The 4408-nt window shown below is 30.5% G+C and overlaps 1 pseudogene; it reads right to left on the bottom strand.

Moving 5' to 3' along the window:
• Positions 1–2342: 2342 nt before the first annotated feature.
• On the bottom strand, positions 2343–3912 carry LOC145072443 (delta(12) fatty acid desaturase DES8.11 pseudogene; annotated as a pseudogene).
• Positions 3913–4408: the final 496 nt, after the last annotated feature.

The raw sequence follows: 4408 nt of genomic DNA, 5'->3' as shown, positions 1-4408 counted from the left end.
TAATTTAAATCAACAATAACATGCTACTTTCTAACAATTAGCATCATACTTTTATTATGTCTTATTAAATGGCAACATTGGACTCTGAAAAAGTCACGTAATTATAGAAATTTCATGAACTAATGAGTTACGAAGGGTGATGACTCTTGGTTGTGCTTCCATGTTTCTAGACGACTTTAAATTTTAATAGCAAACGTTTGAGGTTTTTGTTAACTATTTTTGAATGTGAGAATTGGTGTAGTGGTTGTGAGTTGCTGTGCATAAATAATTGTGCATTATAGATAACATTCGAGTTATGACTCATTTGGGAAACAAATGGATGGAATGATTTAGAAACAATGTACATGTAGCTTTGTTGGATTAACTTATGTTTTAGGATTTTTAGAAAAACATTAGGGTACTACCATATATGGTTGTGGTTGTTATCTTAAGTATATCAAATTTTAACTATCGATAATTTGATCTCTGATCAAAATGTCCATTTACAATATATATATATATATATATATATATATATATATATATATATATATATATATATATATATATTAATTTCTTAGTTTTTATTTATATACATAGATTTAAATTTTGTTGTTTATTCTTTTAGCAAATCACTTATTATACGATGTATTATTTTAGCTATTTTAAGTTATCAAATCGTGTTTTACATGAGTAATAACCTAGTGTGTGTGTGTGTGTGTATATATATATATATATATATATATATATATAGAGAGAGAGAGAGAGGGGAGAGGAGAGAAAGAGATAGATGAGGGTTCAATTGAGAAAAATAAAAGGTTGAAAATGGGAGAATCAATCTTATCACACTTTTGTTTTGTTGGAAAACACTTGGTCGTACCAGTATAAATTTAATGGGCAAGGGATACATATGTATTTTCAAACGAAAAATGTTTGATTAAACTATGATAATCATTACTTTAGTATATAGAAAAACATAGTTTTTTTAGTTTTTTTTTTTAATTTAGCTATTTTTATAAAAAAAAATGATTTTAAATATATCAAAACTCATAACTTTTTATTCTTTATAAATAGTCATCCACATTAATATAGAAGGTTTAGGCAAAGATCCACCGATAAAACCGGTTTTGTTCTTAACAGACAAAGCAATCAACATTGCTTGAGACCATGAAGAGTAATTATCTCCGGTAAGAGGCTGAGATACAACACAAGAACATAACGTGGATTATCTGAATGATGAAAGGTAATATGGATGCAACGAAGTTGAATTCCTTGCACTTGAAGTCGACATGCTTGATTTTGAAGAAATCAATGAATCTGTCATGAAAAGAAAAGAAAAAAAGAATCTTCAAATCGGATTTGATTTAGAAGATGAATAAACTTGAATTGGAAAACTTAGAAAATCAAAGGAGTGAAGCTTGAATCGGAAGCATTTTTGCTCTGATACCATTTTAAATTAACAGATAGAGAGAGGAGATGAAAACAAAAACTCCTCATCTAATGAAATGAAAAACTGCTATTGTATATGTACAAGAAAACTACTAGAATAAATGGTTACAACTTTATATCTACAAACTTACTAAATTACCCTTCTGCATATTTACAATCAACTAATAATTACAAAAAGAATGAATTTGTAACGTCCCCAAGTTTTGATAATATTTGACTAGATATATTTTACCATGTTAATTATAAATTATTACATCTAATTATGTCGTAAATTTAAATCTATTATACATTTGGTGTCATATTTTGTGCTTATAAAATCTACCTTCCAACAATGAGAAATTTTGAGACCCATAATATAAAACATGTTGAATATAAGTTGGTTGCGAATATAGATAAAAATGAAACGATATCAAAAATATGTTTATATTTACCAATTATTATATATTAAACTTTATCATAGAAAATTCATTTGTTATTAAGTATATATTTCATAACAACTCGTCAAATGAAATAAAAGTATAAAAAAGATGTGTGTAAACAAATTATTTATCATGTGTGCGTGATATCCATGATAATAATAATTCGAAGATGTATGCAAATGTAATATACATTATGATAAGAGAAATTAAACAGACTTTTTATTTTTTATTCTTACGAATCTTCTTATCAATTTAAATAATGACATGTGTCACATTAATATATTAAAATATCATTAAATAAACATTAAATGTTATACATGTCACTACAATTTGATAAGATGATTTATAGGAACAAAAGATATTTAATTTCTCTTGTAACAATATTTAACTTGTATAGTCTAAAATATAAGACCGGGATCGATATGCGAATGTAGGTGAAAGCGATTGGGATCATTTTAAAATTTTTGATTAATCATTTAATCAAACCTTTGGATATAAATAGAAAACTATGAACTTATTTTATTATACAATCGGTCCTTGGACATAGATAATTGGAATGTGTTCCAAACATACGGTACATATAGTAATTTAGAAAGTAAAATGATATCAGCAATCGGTTACATTTTATGGTACCAAAATACACCTGTGTGTTTGTTATTTTCATCAGGCTCGATATAGATGCATTCTTTAGCCTCTCTCCACATTGCTTTAAAGATTGGAGTCCTATCGATCTTATAGTACTCACCCAAAACTGGAATGATAGCATCCCTTGCCTCCTTTGCATGATAATGTGGAATGTACGAAATCAGATGATGCAATACGTGAGTGTGTGTAACGTCATGGAAAACCCTATTCAGGAATCCGAAGTCCCTGTCAATTGTTGACAACGCCCCCCTGATCCAGTTCCATTCACTTGAATCATAATGGGGCAAAGACAGATGGGTGTGGTGCAAATACGTAATGATAACGAAAAACACATGCACTCCTATCACTGGAACTCCATATATACAGGCTACCCAAGCAGCTCCTTTTGTTGTTACAGCAATCTTGATTGCATAAAAGACGGCAAGAAGACCAAGATCTGATAACAGGACCTGAATTCGCTCGCGCTCGGTGAAAATTGGACTCATGGGATCAAAGTGGTTGGCAAACCTTCCGTATTTCTTGCCAGAAATATTAGTTAAGAGGTATAAAGGAAATCCTAGGGTGAACCTAAAAACCAAAGTGAACACTCGACCAGGTGGGTTGTTAAGAAGTTTTGAGTACCACCTGACTTTAGACTTGCGTTTAGGAATGTAAACTTCATCATTATCAAGAGAATTTGTGTTGGCATGGTGATTTCGATGGCTATATTTCCATGAGAAATAAGGTGTCATGAGAGCTGAGTGGAGGATGAAGCCGACAGTGTCATCAATCCATTGGTATTCGCTAAAGGCATGGTGACCGCATTCATGGCCGATGACCCATAAGCCCGTGAGGATGCTTGCTTGACAGAACCAATAAACCGGCCAAGCTAAGTAAGCCAAAGGAGCTGGAAGAAAAGGAATATATGTATTCGCAAGGAAGTAGAAAACGTAGGCAACAATCAGATCGTGAACAACATAGTAAGATGAACGGATGACGGATCGCTTGAAGCAATGGGCAGGGATCGCTTTCTTTAAATCACTTAATGAAAACGGTGGATCAACTGGGACACGTTCCAGGATCTTTTTACCATCAAATGGATCATTTGACATCCTACCACCTGCACCCATAGATATGATTAACCTGCAAATGTAAAGAGTATTGTGAGATTTATGTAAACTAAACATAGAAAGAATTAATTACAAAAACCTAAAGCTCGTTAGAAATTAAAAAGATTTACAAACCTATAGAGACAAGTTATGCTGGAGTTCTCTTCAGTAGGTCTGGCCTTGCTTCTTCTTTATAGTCCAAGATTTGCAAAAAAGTTATCGGCTCACTTGTCCTACTGACTATCTATCATTATTTCATTTTTCTACAAACTTTTACTCTTTAGGAGAGATTACGTACTATTCCAATTTGGCGGCTCTAAATACGAGACGCATATTTTTAATCTATCAATGCATTAAGCATGTGTAGATATTTATATATTTAGATGTGCAGATGTTATGTGAAGATCAAATTATTATTTATTTATAGATAGTCCAAACTATTGTTAGTTGTAGAAATATTAACTATCTTTATATATGATTTGTTAGATGGGTCTTCGTCTTCTAGTGTGAAACAATTATTGCAATCAATATATATATATATATATATATATATATATATATATATATATATATATATATATATATATATATATATATACTAGCCGTCTACCCCACGCAATGCGACGGATGGCAATAACTTTGTTTTGGCAATTAATTTTATTTCGGTGAATAGTTTCTAAACAGTAGTTAAAAATTTCAATAAATAGATTTCTTGCGACAATTTGTTTAACTATAGTAACATTTAAAAATCCATAAATAACACAATGAAGTGGACGATGTTTGCGCATGGTTTGGTTAAAAAGAAAAGTTTATTATTATCTTTCGTCA

This window comes from Lactuca serriola, chromosome 9 (genome assembly GCF_051521515.1).
Source record: "Lactuca serriola cultivar US96UC23 chromosome 9, Lser_US96UC23_V15, whole genome shotgun sequence".
Lineage (NCBI taxonomy): Eukaryota > Viridiplantae > Streptophyta > Magnoliopsida > Asterales > Asteraceae > Lactuca > Lactuca serriola.
The sequence above is the reverse complement of the archived record's forward strand: the minus strand, read 5'-3'. Positions and strand labels throughout refer to the sequence as shown.